Below are 16,200 nucleotides of genomic sequence, written 5' to 3'. Positions count from 1 at the left end.
GATGGATTCATCCATGCACTTCCCAGTCTCTAGGACTATGAAATCAGCAGGGATGTAATGGTCTTCAATCTTCACCAAAACATCCTCTACAAGTCCATAAGCTTGTTTTCTTGAATTGTCTGCCATCTCTAGTGAGATTCTTGCAGCTTGTACCTCAAAGATCCCTAGCTTCTCCATTACAGAGAGAGGCATGAGGTTTACACTTGACCCTAAGTCACACAGAGCCTTCTTAAAGGTCATGGTGCCTATGGTGCAAGGTATTGAAAACTTCCCAGTATCTTGTCTCTTTTGAGATAATTTCTGCCTAGACTAGTCATCCAGTTCTTGGGTGAGCAAAGGAGGTTTGTTCTCCCAAGTCTCATTACCAAATAACTTGTCATTTAGCTTCATGATTGCTCCAAGGTATTTAGCAACTTGCTCTTCAGTGACATATTCATCCTCTTCAGAGGAAGAATACTCATCAGAGCTCATGAATGGCAGAAGTAAATCAAATGGAATCTCTATGGTCTCAGTGTGACCCTCAGATTCCCATGGTTCCTCATTAGGAAACTCATTGGAGGCCAGTGGACGTCCATTGAGGTCTTCCTCAGTGGCGTTCACTGCCTCTTCCTCCTCTCCAAATTTGGCCATGTTGATGGCCTTGCACTCTCCTTTTGGATTTTCTTCTGTATTGCTTGGAAGAGTACTAGGAGGGAGTTCAGTAATTTTTTTGCTCAGCTGTCCCACTTGTGCCTCCAAATTTCTAATGGATGACCTTGTTTCAGTCATAAAACTTTGAGTGGTTTTGATTAGATCAGAGACCATGGTTGCTAAGTCAGAGTGGTTCTGCTTAGAATTCTCTGTCTATTGCTGAGAGGATGATGGAAAAAGCTTGCCATTGCTAAACCTGTTTCTTCCACCATTATTATTGTTGAAACCTTGTTGACGTTTTTGTTGATCCTTCCATGAGAGATTTGGATGATTTCTCCATGAAGAATTATAGGTGTTTCCATAGGATTCTCCCATGTAATTCACCTCTTCCATTGAAGGGTTCTCAGGATCATAAGCTTCTTCTTCAGATGAAGCATCCTTAGTACTGCCTGGTGCATTTTGCAGTCCAGACAGACTTTGAGAAATCAAATTGACTTGTTGAGTCAATATTTTATTCCGAGCCAATATGGCATTCAGAGTATCAATCTCAAGAACTCCTCTCTCCTGATTTGTCCCATTGTTCACAGGATTCCTTTCAGAAGTGTACATGAATTGGTTATTTGCAACCATTTCAATTAGTTCTTGAGCTTCTGTAGGTGTCTTCCTCAGATGAAGAGATCCTCCAGCAGAGCTATCCAAAGACATCTTGGACAGTTCAGACAGACCATCATAGAAAATACCTATGATGCTCCATTCAGAAAGCATGTCAGAAGGACACTTTCTGATCAATTGTTTGTATCTTTCCCAAGCTTCATAGAGGGATTCTCCTTCCTTCTGTCTGAAGGTTTGGACTTCCACTCTAAGCTTACTCAATTTTTGAGGTGGAAAGAACTTTGCCAAGAAGGCATTGACTAGCTTTTCCCAAGAGTTCAGGCTGTCTTTAGGTTGTAAGTCCAACCATATCCTAGCTCTGTCTCTTACAGCAAAAGGGAATAGCATAAGTCTGTAGACCTCAGGGTCAACCCCATTAGTCTTGACAGTGTCACAGATTTGCAAGAATTCAGCTAAAAACTGATGAGGATCTTCCAATGGAAGTCCATGGAACTTGCAATTCTGTTGCATTAGAGAAACTAATTGAGGCTTAAGCTCAAAGTTGTTTGCTCCAATGGCAGGGATAGAGATGCTTCTCCCATAGAAGTCGGGAGTAGGTGCAGTAAAGTCACCCAGCACCTTCCTTGCATTGTTGGCATTGTTGTTGTTTTCGGCTGCCATGGGTTCTTCTTCTTTGAAGATTTCTGTTAGGTCCTCTACAGAGAGTTGTGCCTTGGCTTCTCTTAGCTTTCGCTTCAAGGTCCTTTCAGGTTCAGGGTCAGCCTCAACAAGAATGCTTTTGTCTTTGCTCCTGCTCATATGAAAGAGAAGAGAACAAGAAAATATGGAATCCTCTATGTCACAGTATAAAGATTCCTTGAGGTGTCAGAGGAAAAGAAAAATAGAAGGAAGAAGTAGAAGAATTCGAACTTATCAAAAGAGATGGAGTTCGAATTGTTCCTTGAGGAATAGTGTTAGTCCATAAATAGAAGGATGTGAGAAGAGGGGAAGAAATTTTTCGAAAATTAAGTAAAAGATTTTAAAAACATTTTGAAAAACTTGAATTGATTTTCGAAAACTAAAAGTGGGAAAGAAATCAAGTGATTTTTGAAAAAGATTTTGAAATTAGAAATCAAAAAGATATGATTGAAAACTATTTTGAAAAAGATATGATTGAAAAGATATAATTTGAAAAACAATTTTAAAAAGATTTGATTTTAAAAATTAATGACTTGCCTAACAAGAAAAGATATGATTCAAACATTAAACCTTTCTCAACAGAAAAGGCAACATACTTGAAATGTTCAATCAAATCATTAATTGTTAGCAAGTATCTTTGAAAATGGAAAGAAATTGACTTTGAAAAAGATTTGATTGAAAAGATATGATTTGAAAAAGATTTGATTTTGAAAAATTTTGAAAACTTGAAAAAAATTTGAATTAAAAACAGAATCTTCCCTCTTTTGCCATCCTAGCGTTAAACGCCCAGAATGGTATCCATTCTGGCGTTTAACGCCCAAAATGCTACCCTTTTGGGCATTAAACGCCCAGCCAGGCACCTTGGCTGGCGTTTAAATGCCAGTTTTTCCTTCTTCACTGGTCATTTTGAACGCCCAGCTTTTTCTGTATAATTCCTCTGTTGCATGTACTGAATTTTCAGTTCCCTGTATTATTGACTTGAAAACAGAACCAAGATCAAATAAACAATGCATGCAAGACACCAAACTTAAAATGACACACTAGACTCAACAAGAAACATAAAGTATTTTTGGTTTCTATGATTTTGTAATTTTTTTTAGTTTTTTTTTTCGAAAATTAAGTGGAAAAGAAAATAAAGGTATCAAAATTCTTAATGAGAATTCCAGGAATCATGCAATGTTAGTCTAAAGCTTCAGTCTAAAGGAATTAGACATGGATAGCCAAGCTTCAGCAGGACATTGCATTCAAGAGCTAAATTGATGACAATCAATCAGCTTTGGTGATGATAAGATCATCACCTTGAAACACTAGAATTCATTCTTAAAAACTCTGAAGATAAATACCTAATCTAAGCAACAAGATGAACCGTCAGTTGTCCATACTCAAAACAATCCCCGGCAACGGCGCCAAAAACTTGGTGTTGTTGCCGGATCAAAACTTGGCACTGTTATTGCAGGGAACAAATGCGAAACTTGTAGTTAGGACATTTAATTCCCCGGCAACGGCGCCAAAAACTTGGTGCACGAAATTGTGATCACTTCTTTTCACAACTCAAATAATCCCTAGTAATGGCCCCAAAGACTTGGTGCTCAATACCATGGCATAAACACAACTTCGCACAACTAACCAGCAAGTGCACTGGGTCGTCCAAGTAATAAACCTTACGCGAGTAAGGGTCTATCCCACAGAGATTGTTGGTATGAAGCAAGCTATGGTCACCTTGTAAATCTTAGTCAGGCAGACTCAAATGGTTATGGATGATATATGAATAAAACATAAAGATAAAGATAGAGATACTTATGTAATTCATTGGTGAGAACTTCAGATAAGCGAATGGAGATGCTTTGTCCCTTCCGTCTCTCTACTTTCCTACTGTCTTCATCCAATCCTTCTTACTCCTTTCCATGGCAAGCTGTATGTTGGGCATCACCGTTGTCAATGGCTACAGTCCCGTTCTCTCAGTGGAAATGTTCAACGCACCCTGTCACGGCACGGCTATCCAGCTGTCGGTTCTTGATCATGTCGGAATAGAATCCAGTGATTTTTTTGCGTCTGTCACTAACGCCCCACAATCGCGAATTTGAAGCTCGTCACAGTCATTCAATCAATGAATCCTACTCAGAATACCACAGACAAGGTTTAGACCTTCCGGATTCTCTTGAATGCTGCCATCAATTCTAGCTTATACCACGAAGATTTCGGTTAAAGAACCCAAGAGATATCCACCCAATCTAAGGTAGAACGGAGGTGATTGACGGTCACACGTTCATAGGTGAGAATGATGATGAGTGTCACGGATCATCACATTCATCAAGTTGAAGAACAAGTGATATCTTGGAATAAGAACAAGCTGAATTGAATAGAAGAACAATAGTAATTGCATTAATACTCGAGGTACAGCAGAGCTCCACACCTTAATCTATGGTGTGTAGAAACTCCACCGTTGAAAATACATAAGAACAAGGTCTAGGCATGGCCGAATGGCCAGCCTCCCAATAATCTAAGAACTAGACGTCCAAAGATGATCTAGAGATCTGAAGTGATCAAAAGATGAATAATACAATAGCAAAAAGGTCCTATTTATAGAGAACTAGTACCCTAGGGTTTACAAAGATGAGTAAATGACATAAAAATCCACTTTCGGGCCCACTTGGTGTGTGCTTGGGCTGAGCATTGAAGCATTTTCGTGTAGAGACTTCTCTTTGAGTTAAACGCCAGCTTTTGTGCCAGTTTGGGCGTTTAACTCCCATTCTTGTGCCAGTTTCGGCGTTAAACGCCGGGCAGTTTTGAGCTGATTTGGAACGCCGATTTGGGCCATCAAATATTGGGCAAAGTATAGACTATTATACATTGCTGGAAAGCCCAGGATGTCTACTTTCCAACGCCGTTGAGAGCGCGCCAATTGGGCTTCTGTAGCTCCAGAAAATTCACTTCGAGTGCAGGGAGGTCAGAATCCAACAGCATCTGCAGTCCTTTTCAGTCTCTGAATCAGATTTTTGCTCAGGTCCCTCAATTTCAGCCAGAAAATACCTGAAATCACAGAAAAACACACAAACTCATAGTAAAGTCTAGAAACATACTAAAAACAATGCCAAAAAGCGTACAAATTATCCGCTCATCATGAAACCTGCAAGAGCTCTCCCAAAGCCATCACCATCCAATACAACATTCAAGTGGGTAAAATTCCTATCCTTAACCTATACTTTTCCACTTAAATATGGGCTACTAGAGATGGATGGTCAACTTAGAGCTCTTTGTGGCATTAAGAGTAAGAGGAAGATGGTTAGTGGCAAGAGTTGTCAAGCAAGGTCCAATATGGTTGCATGCTCCAAATTGAAGTGCAAGGATTGGTGTAGAGCTCACTTAAATGGGTCTAGAAGGTTGTTTGGATGTCTCTGTGAGAATTCAGATTACTTGCCACCAGGTGAAAATAATGGTGATCCACAAGAAGACGGACGTAAAAGCAAGATTTGGGACCCTGGAATTCATTCCCACAATCAACACTATTTGGGCCTTGTCACTTACTTCAACTTGCTCAAAGGCGTTATGCGCCTAGTTTGGGATCCTGGTAGCCATTGGAGTTACAAACATTGGTGGAGATTCCTGGATCAGTAGAAGCACAAGCCACCATGACAAGGAGATCACCACATGTCCAACTTAAGGACTTTAACTAAAAGTGCTTGGTGGGAGACAACCCACCGTGGTATGATCGTTTCTTTTCATTCTTAGTTATTTTTTGTAGTAGTAGTTTTCGCATTTATTTTATTTTTATTGAGTTCTTACTAATTTTCTGATCATGCAGCTATGTTCTCCCAGAAACCGAACACTTGAAGCTATATAAAAAAAATGCCACGCGACGCGACCGCATCAGCGATGCGTCCGCGTCGCAAGGAGAGGGGAGAAAATAAAAACGAACAGAGAGTCACGCTGGAGCGTGGCTGGAGGCGTGCCAGTGGCACAAATCGCCCCACGCGATCGCATGCCCCACGCGGTCGCATCGGTTGCACCATACTAGTTCGCCGCCCAGTTTTATTTCTCTCTCTCTCTCCCAATCCTAATTCTCTCTTATTATTTTATCCTTTTATTTTTCTTTCCTCATAATATTTATCTCTTTCTATTTTTGTTCTTATTTGCTTGAGGACAAGCAAACCTTTAAGTTTGGTGTTATTGGATGTTGCGCTTATTGGTTTTCTGGCACCAAAAGGGAGGCGAATCATCTTCACGGAGGAGCACAACCTGAAGAATAAAGCAACCGCTAGGATAATTAAGGTGGTTGAGTTCCTTTCATTTTTATTCCTCCCTTCTTTTTCTATGTTATGTTCCGGCTTTCTGCTATTTTGCTTTGTTTGTTGCATGATTTTTTATTAGTTAGAATTCTAGGACTAGTTTTTTTTATTTTTTTAATGCTGAAAAGATGTTTCATGTACCACTCACTGAACTTGAATCTAAAAAGAAAAGAAAAAGAAGTGATGTATTGCATGAGAAATTGAGTTTAATTCTAAGAATAGTCTTATTTACTTAAATGTGGTGGTATTAATGGTAATTTTGAATGCATGATATGAACAGTGCATATTTGAATTTGAATCAAGTGATGTTGATGTATAAGGAACAGGAATTTAGAGAATTATTATAACTTCTCTGAAATAAATAAAAATTTAATCCTTGAAGCAAAAGAAACAGCAAAAAAAATATAAAATAAAAAGCAAGGTCCAAGGCTCTGAGCATCAATGACTAGGGAGGTCAGACATGATTAAAAGCTCAAAGAGTTGTTTCCTTAGTCATATGCTTGTGGTGTGACTGTGTCAAGTAATCCTTGAGACAGAACACTTAGAGTCGAGACCAAGTGCGTTTAACAGAGTATGCCAAAGGCTTTGAGCACCACTGTCTGGGAGTAACTGAAAGAAAAATCAGAACTCAAAGTGAGTTCCCCAGTTAAGTGCTTGTGGTGTTTTTGTGTTAAGTAACTCTTGAGACAAAATATTTAAAGTCACGGCTAGGCTCAAGGTGCAAAGCACCAAAGAAAAATAAAATTAAAGTAAACGTTGCTGTGTACAAGGATTAAACTGAAATGTAAAGATCAGAAAATTCATAATATCATCCAGATTCTAATTCTGAATAACAATAACATTCTTGATTCAAAGGAGAGCGAGATGCCAAACCTATTCAGGATTACAGTTATAAACCCCACTATGAGAAGAGACACGAGCTTAATCGAACTCTCATTCTCATGCAAATTCACATCATAAGCTTATATTAGTTTTGGTTGCTTGAGGACAAGCAACAGTTTAAGTTTGGTGTTGTGATGCGTGAGCATCTTGTCTATCTTTTCCTAGTGAATTTGCATCTAATTTATTGAGTTTAATTAAGAATTAATTATATTTTAGCCACTATGGATGCTATTTTGAGTTTTGTGCAATTTTATTCATTTTTGGTAGCATTCGGATGGATTTGATGAAGTTTCTGCAGAGAAAAAGAAGAAACCAAAGAGATGACCATCGAAGACTGACGTGGACGCATGGCTCACGCGACCGCGCGGAATGGAGAAATCGCAATAACGTGATCGCGTACCTGACGCGAACACGTGGACTGGAATCTGCACAAATAACGCGAGCGCGTGGACGACGCGGACGCGTCACATGCACGATCTGCAAAAATACAAATGATGCTGGAGGCGAATTCTGGGCTGTTTTGACCCACTTTCCAGCCCAGAAAACATAGATTAGAAACTGCAGAATGGACAAAGCAAGTGGTCCCCACCCATCAACTGAAAATCTGTTATTTAATTCGAATTTAAATTCAAATCTTATCTTTTAGGAAAAGATATTATTTTTATTTTTAGATAATTAGATTTTAAATTAATTAGGATTAGTTATAAATATGGGAGACTTCTCTTCTATTCAGACATCACATCACATTACATGACATTAGAGGCATTCCATTAGGGAATTCTATACAAATTTACATTCTACATTCCATGAGCAACTAATCCTCCATTGTTAAGGTTAGGAGCTCTGTCTATTTGTATGGAGTGATTTTATTACTTTTTCTATTTTAATTTATGTTTTGGATTTATATTTAAGAATTGTTTTCGTTCTTTATCTTATGAATTTGGGTGGAACGGAAGTATGACCCTCTTTCTATTTGAGTTCTTGTATAACTTGGAAAAGCTCTATATTTGAACAACAGCTTGAAAACATATTCTCCTAAATTCTAATTATCTGGATTTAACGGGATACGTGACATATAATCCTTTTATTCTTTGGGTAATTAGAGTTTTTGTGGCATGCAAACTGGAATTTGATCATGTACCCTTTAATTGGAATTAATTGACCAAGGAATTGGCAGTTAATGAATTTTAGAGGAGACTAGGAAGGTCTAAGGAATTAGGGTCTAGTCACATATAGTTTGTGATGAGCAGATAATTTGTACGCTTTTTGGCATTGTTTTTAGTATGTTTTAGTAGTTTTAGTTGAGTTCTTAGTATATTTTTATTAGTTTTTAGTTAAAATTCACTTTTCTGGACTTTACTATGAGTTTGTGTGTTTTTATGTGATTTCAGGTATTTTCTGGCTGAAATTGAGGGACCTGAGCAAAAATCTGATTCAGAGACTGAAAAGGACTGCAGATGCTGTTGGATTCTGACCTCCCTACACTCGAAGTGGATTTTCTGGAGCTACAGAAGCCCAATTGGCGCGCTCTCAACGGCGTTGGAAATTAGACATCCTGGGCTTTCCAGCAATATATGATAGTCCATACTTTGCCCAAGATTTGATGGCCCAAATCGGCGTTCAAAGTCACCCTTAGAATTTCCAGCGTTAAACGCCGGAACTGGCACCAAAATGGGAGTTAAACGCCCAAACTGGCATAAAAGCTGGCGTTTAACTCCAAGGAGAGTCTCTACACAAAAATGCTTCATTGCTCAGCCCAAGCACACACCAAGTGGGCCCGGAAGTGGATTTTTATGTCATTTACTCATCTTTGTACACCTTAGGCTACGAGTTTTCTATAAGTAGGACCTTTTACTATTGTATTTGACATCTTCTGATCTTTGGAACCTTTTTCTTTAGATCTTTTGATCACTTTGGGAGGCTGGCCATTCGGCCATGCCTAGACCTTATTCTTATGTATTTTCAACGGTGGAGTTTCTACACACCATAGATTAAGGTGTGGAGCTCTGCTGTACCTCGAGTATTAATGCAATTACTATTGTTCTTCTATTCAATTCCGCTTGTTCTTTGTCCAAGATATCACTTGTTCTTCAACTTGATGAATGTGATGATCCGTGACACTCATCATCATTCTCACCTATGAACGTGTGACTGACAACCACCTCCGTTCTACCTTAGATTGGATGAATATCTCTTGGATTCCTGATACACGATGCATGGTTGATCGCATGACAACCGAGTGCTCGCCTGACAACCGAGCCAGCCATTCCGTGAGATCAGAGTCTTCGTGGTATAGGCAAGAACTGATGGCGGCATTCAAGAGAATCCGGAAGGTCTAACCTTGTCTGTGGTATTCTAAGTAGGATTCAATGATTGAATGACTGTGACGTGCTTCAAACTCCTAGCAGGCGGGGCGTTAGTGACAGACGCAAAAGAATCACTGGATCTATTCCGGCTGACCGAGAACCGAAGATGGATAGCCGTGCCGTGACAGGGTGCGTGAACATTTCACTGAGAGGATGGGAGGTAGCACTGACAACGGTGAAACCCTTTCATAAGCTTGCCATGGAAAGGAGTAAGAAGGATTGGATGAAAACAGTAGGAAAGCAGAGACGGAAGGGAAGGCATCTTCATACGCTTATCTGAAGCTCACCAATGATACATAAGTATCTCTATCTTTATCTTTAGTTTTATTTCATATCATCTATACCCTTTGAGTCTGCCTGACTGGTCGGGCGAAATTGTGAACAATACTTTTTCACAACTAAATATCCCCGGTAATGGCTCCAAGAACTTGGTGGCTCAATACCATGGCATTACACAACTTGCACAACTAACCAGCAAGTGCACTGGGTCGTCAAGTAATAAACCTTACGTGAGTAAGGGTCGATCCCACGGAGATTGTTAGTATTGAAGCAAGCTATGGTCATCTTGTAAATCTTAGTCAGGCAAACTCAAATGTATATGATGATGATGAACGAAAATAACACAAAAGATAAAGATATAATTATGTATATCATGGTGTAAGAGCTTCAGACAAGTGTATGAAGATGCTTCCCTTCCGTCTCTCTGCTTTCCTACAGCCTTCATCCAATCCTTTCTTACCTTTCCATGGCAAACTCGTATAGGGTCTCACTGTTGTCAGCAGCTACCTCCCATCCGCGCAGTGTGAAAGCTAATGCACACACTCTGTCACAGTGTGCCAATCACCGGTTTGGTTCCCTCCCCTACCGGAATAGAATAACTCTTTTGCGTCTGTCACTAACGCCCAGTAGGTTACAGGTTTGAAGCACGTCACAGTCATTCAGTCATTGAATCCTACTCAGAACACCACAGACAAGGTTAGACCTTCCGGATTCTCTTGAATGCTGCCATCAGTTCTTGCCTATACCACGAAGACTCTGATCTCACGGAATGGCTGGCTCGTTTGTCAGGCGAGCACTCGGTTGTCAGGCGATCAACCATGCATCGTGCAATCAGGAATCCAAGAGATATTCACTAAAGCCTCGAATGCTTGTAGAACAAGAATGGTTTTCAGTCACCTTGTTCATAGGTTGAAGAACGAGTGATATCTTAGATAAAGAACAAGCGGAGTTGAATAGAAGAACAATAGTAATTGCATTAATACTCGAGGTACAGCAGAGCTTCACACCCTTAATCTATGGTGTGTAGAAACTCCACCGTTGAAAATACATAAGCATAAGGTCCAGGCATGGCCGAATGGCCAGCCTCCAAAGATCTAAGATAGCATAAAAGTGAAGATAGCTACCAAAGTCTACTAATACAATAGTAAAAGGTCCTATTAATAGTAAACTAGTAACCTAAGGTGTACAGAAATGAGTAAATGACATAAAAATCCACTTCCGGGCCCACTTGGTGTGTGCTTGGGCTGAGCAATCAAGGAAATTCGTGTAGAGACCTTTTCTGGAGTTAAACGCCAGCTCCCATGCCAGTTTGGGCGTTTAACTCCAACTTTTATTCCTGTTCCGGCGTTTAACGCTGGAATTCCTGAGGCGGATTGCTTCGCGGGTTTGGGCCATCAAATCTTGGACAAAGTATGGACTATTATATATTGCTGGAAAGCCCTGGATGTCTACTTTCCAACGCCGTTGAGAGCGCGCCAATTGGGCTTCTGTAGCTCCAGAAAATCCACTTCGAGTGCAGGGAGGTCAGAATCCAACAGCATCTGCAGTCCTTTTTGGTCTCTGAATCAGATTTTTGCTCAGGTCCCTCAATTTCAGCCAGAAAATACCTGAAATCACAGAAAAACACACAAACTCATAGTAAAGTCCAGAAAAGTGAATTTTAAATAAAAACTAATAAAAATGTACTAAAATCTAACTAAAGATATCAAAACATACTAAAAACAATGCCAAAAGTATACAAATTATCCGCTCATCACAACACCAAACTTAAATTGTTGCTTGTCCTCAAGCAACTGAAATCAAATAAGATCAAAAGAAGAGAATATGCAATGAATTCCAAAAACATCTGTGAAGATCAGTATTAATTAGATGAGCGGGGCTTTTAACCTTCTGTCTCTGAACAGTTTTGGCATCTCAATCTATCCCTTGAATTCAGAATGGTTGGCTTCTTTAGGAACTCAGAGTCCAGATAGTGTTTAATGATTCTCCTAGTAAAGTATGATGATTCTTGAACATAGCTATTTTGAGTCTTGGCTGTGGCCCAAGCACTCTGTCTTCCAGTATTACCAACCGGATACATACATGCCACAGACACATAATTGGGTGAACCTTTTCAGATTGTGACTCAGCTTTGCTAAAGTCCCAATTAGAGGTGTCCAGGGTTTCTTAAGCACACTCTTATTTGCCTTGGATCACAACTTTATTTCTTTTCTTTTTCTTTCTTTTCTTTCTTTTTTTTTTTTTCGATTTTTTTTTTTTTCGGTTTTTTTTTTTTTTTTTTTTTTTTTTTTTGAATAGCTTTTTCTTGCTTCAAGAATCATTTTATTGATTTTCAGATCCTCAGTAACATGTCTCCTTTTTCATCATTCTTTCAAGAGCCAACATTCATGAACCACAAATTCAAGATACATATGCACTGTTTACACATACATTCAGAGAACAAAAATATTGCCACCACATCAAAATAATTAAACTATTATAAAATTCAAAATTCATGCAATTCTTCCTTTTTTCAATTAAGCACATTTTTATTCAAGAAAGGTGATGGATTCATAGGACATTCATAGCTTTAAGGCATAGACACTAAGACACTAATGATCATAAGACACAAACATGGATAACATAAAGCATAAAATTCGAAAAACAAAGGAATAAAGAAAAGGAAATCAAGGAATGGGTCCACCTTAGTGATGGCGGCTCTTCCTTGCTTTTGAAGGTCCTATGGAGTGCTTGAGCTCCTCAATGTCTCTTCCTTGTCTTTGTTGCTCCTCCCTCATGATTCTTTGATCTTCTCTAATTTCATGGAGGAGAATGGAGTGTTCTTGATGCTCCACCCTTAGTTGTCCCATGTTGGAACTCAACTCTCCTAGGGAGGTGTTTAGTTGCTCCCAATAGTTTTGTGGAGGAAAGTTCGTCCCTTGAGGAATCTCAGGGATTTCTTGATGAGAGGGGTCTCTTGTGTATTCCATCCTTTTCTTGGTGATGGGCTTGTCCTCATCAATGGGGATATCTCCTTCTATGTCAACTCCAACTGAATAACAGAGGTGACAAATGAGGTGAGGAAAGGCTAACCTTGCCACAGTGGAGGTCTTGTCTGCCACTTTATAGAGTTCTTGAGCTATAACCTCATGAACCTCTATTTCCTCTCCAATCATGATACTATGGATCATGATGGCCCGGTCTATGGTAACTTCGGACCGGTTGCTAGTGGGAATGATTGAGCGTTGTATGAACTCTAACCATCCTCTAGCCACGGGCTTGAGGTCATGCCTTCTCAATTGGACCGGCTTTCCTCTGAATCTGCTTCCATTGTGCGCCCTCTTCACATATGACTGTGAGGACTTGGTCCAACCTTTGATCAAAGTTGACCCTTCTAGTGAAAGGATGCTCATCTCCTTGCATCATAGGCAAGTTGAACGCCACCCTCACACTCTCCGGACTAAAATCCAAGTATTTCCCCCGAACCATAGTAAGATAATTCTTTGGATTCGGGTTCACACTTTGGTCATGGTTCTTTGTGATCCATGCATTGGCATAGAACTCTTGAACCATCAAGATTCCAACTTGTTGAATGGGGTTGGTGAGAACTTCCCAACCTCTTCTTGGATCTCATGGCGGATCTCCAGATATTCACCCTTTTTGAGTAAAAAGGGGACTTCGGGGATCACCTTCTTCAAGGCCACAACTTCATAGAAGTGGTCTTGATGCACCTTTGAGAGGAATCTATCCATCTCCCATGACTCGGAGGTGGAAGCTTTTGCTTTCCCTTTCCTCTTTTTAGAGGTTTCTCCGGCCTTTGGTGCCATAATGGTTATGGAAAAAACGAAAAGCAACGCTTTTACCACACCAAACTTAAAATGTTTGCTCGTCCTCGAGCAAAAGAAGAAAGAAAGGAGTAGAAGAAGAAATGAGGAAGAGGGGGAGGGTAGTGTGTTCGGCCAAAGGGGGAAGAAGTGGTCTTTAGGTTGTGTGAAAATGAAGGGTTGAAGAAGGGTATTTATAGGAGAGAGGGGGTAAAGGTTCGGCCATTTGAGGGTGGGTTTGGGAGGGAAAGTGGTTTGAATTTGAAGGGTGAGGTTGGTGGGGTTTTATGAAGGATGGATGTGAGTGGTGAAGAGAAAGATGGGATTTGATAGGTGAGGGGTTTTGGGGAAGAGGTGTTGAGGTGATTGGTGAATGGGGGAAGAAGAGAGAGAGTGATGGTAGGGTCCTGTGGGGTCCACAGATCCTGTAGTCAAGGAAAGTCAAGGCATCAAAATCTTGCCTTGCACCAAATGGCATCAAAATCCACGTTTTGACCCATTTCTGGCGTTAAACGCCGGGCTGGTGCCATTCCTGGCGTTTAACGCCAGGTTGTTGCCCTTTACTGGCGTTTAACGCCAGTCTGGTGCCCTTTTCTGGCGTTAAACGCCCAGAAAGGTGCCGACTGGGCGTTAAACGCCCAACTGCTAGGCTGACTGGCGTTTGAACGCCAGCAGCATCTTCCTCCAGGGTGTGTGTTTTTCTTCCTGTTTTCATTTGTTTTGCTTTTTTCATTGTTTTTGTGACTTCTATGATCATCAACCTACAAAAAGATAAAATAACAAAAGAAAATAATTAATTATAAAACATTGGGTTGCCTCCAACAAGCGCTTCTTTAGTGTCATTAGCTTGACAGAGGACTCCCAGGAGCCTCAGAAACACTCAGAACCTTGTTGAAACCTCCCCAACACCAAACTTAGAGTTTGAATGTGGGGTTTCAACACCAAACTTAGATTTTGGTTGTGGCCTCCCAACACCAAACTTAGAGTTGACTGTGGGGGCTCTGCTTGGCTCTGTTTTGAGAGAACTCTTCATGCTTCTTCTCCATGATGATAGAGGGATATCCTTGGCCTTAACACCATGGATTCTCATTCACTTGAATGATCAACTCTCCTCTATCAACATCAATCACAGCCTTTGCTGTGGCTAGGAAGGTCTGCCAAGGATGATGGCTTCATCCATGCACTTCCCAGTCTCTAGGACTATGAAATCATAGTAATGTATGGTTTTCAACCTTACAGAACATCCTCTACAAGTCCATGGGCTTGTTTTCTTGAGTTGTCTGCCATTTCTAGTGAGATTTTTGCAGCTTGACCTCAAAGATCCCTAATTTCTCCATTACAGAGAGGGGCATGAGTTTACACTTGACCCTAAGTCACACAAGGCCTTCTTGAAGGTCATGGTGCCTATGGTACAAGGTATAGAAAACTTCCCAGGATCCTGCCTCTTTGAGGCAGTTTCTGCCTAGACAGGTCATCCAGTTCTTTGGTGAGCAAGGGAGGTTCATCTTCCCAAGTCTCATTTCCAAATAACTTGTCATTTAGCTTCATGATTGCTCCAAGGTATTTAGCAACTTGCTCTTCAGTGACATACTCATCCTCTTCAGAGGAAGAATACTCATCAGAGCTCATGAAAGGCAGTAGCAAGTCCAAGGGAATCTCTATGGTCTCAGTCTGAGCCTCAGATTCCCATTGTTCCTCATTGAGGAACTCAGAGGAGATTGGTACACGCCCACTGAGGTCTTCCTCAGTGGCGTCCTCCTCCTCTCTTTCCTCTCCATATTCGGCCATGTCTATGGCTTTGCACTCTCCTTTTGGATTTTCTTCTGTGTTACTTGGGAGAGTGCTTGAGGAAGTTCAGTTTTCTTGCTCAGCTGACCCACTTGTCCTTCCAAATTCCTAATGGAAGATCTAGTTTCAGTCATGAAACTTGAGTGGTTTTTGATCAGATCAGAGACCATGGTTGCTAAGTCAGATTATTCTGCTTAGAGCTCTCTGTCTGTTGCTGAGAGATGTGGAAAAGGCTTGCCATTGTTAAACCTGTTTCTTCCACCATGTTATTGAAACCTTGTTGAGGTCTCTCGTGATTCTTCCATGAAAGATTTGGGTGATTTCTCCATGAAGAATTATAGGTGTTACCATAGGGTTCTCCTAGGTAATTTACCTCTTCCATGGAAGGGTTCTCAGGATCATAAGCTTCTTCCTCAGATGAAGCTTCCTTAGTACTGTTTGGTGCATTCTGCATTCCAGACAGACTTTGAGAAATCAAATTGACTTTTGAGTCAATATTTTATTCTGAGCCAATATGGCATTCAGAGTGTCAATCCAAGAACTCCTTTCTTCTGACTAGTCCCATTGTTCACAGGATTTCTTTCAGAAGTACATGAATTGGTTATTTGCAACCATTTCAATCAATCTTGAGCTTCAGTCTTCTTCAGATGAAGAGATCCTCCAGCAGAGCTATCCAAAGACATCTTGGATAGTTCAGAGAGACCATCATAGAAAATACCTATGATGCTCCATTCAGAAAGCATGTCAGATGGACATCTTCTGATTAATTGTTTGTATCTTTCCCAAGCTTCATAGAGGGATTCTCCATCCTTCTGTCTGAAGGTTTGGACTTCCACTCTAAGCTTACTCCATCTTTGTGGTGGAAAAACTTTGCCA

The 16,200-nt window shown here is 40.4% G+C and overlaps 1 non-coding gene across 1 annotated transcript; it reads left to right on the top strand.

The window, feature by feature from the left end:
* Positions 1-16,065: 16,065 nt before the first annotated feature.
* LOC130942386 (small nucleolar RNA R71) lies at positions 16,066-16,169 on the top strand. The gene has a single exon (XR_009070957.1). It is a non-coding gene; the product is annotated as a small nucleolar RNA R71 (small nucleolar RNA).
* The last annotated feature ends 31 nt before the right edge of the window (positions 16,170-16,200 follow it).

Source organism: Arachis stenosperma, chromosome 7 (assembly GCF_014773155.1).
Source record: "Arachis stenosperma cultivar V10309 chromosome 7, arast.V10309.gnm1.PFL2, whole genome shotgun sequence".
NCBI lineage: Eukaryota > Viridiplantae > Streptophyta > Magnoliopsida > Fabales > Fabaceae > Arachis > Arachis stenosperma.
This window is presented reverse-complemented; position numbering and strand designations above follow the sequence as displayed.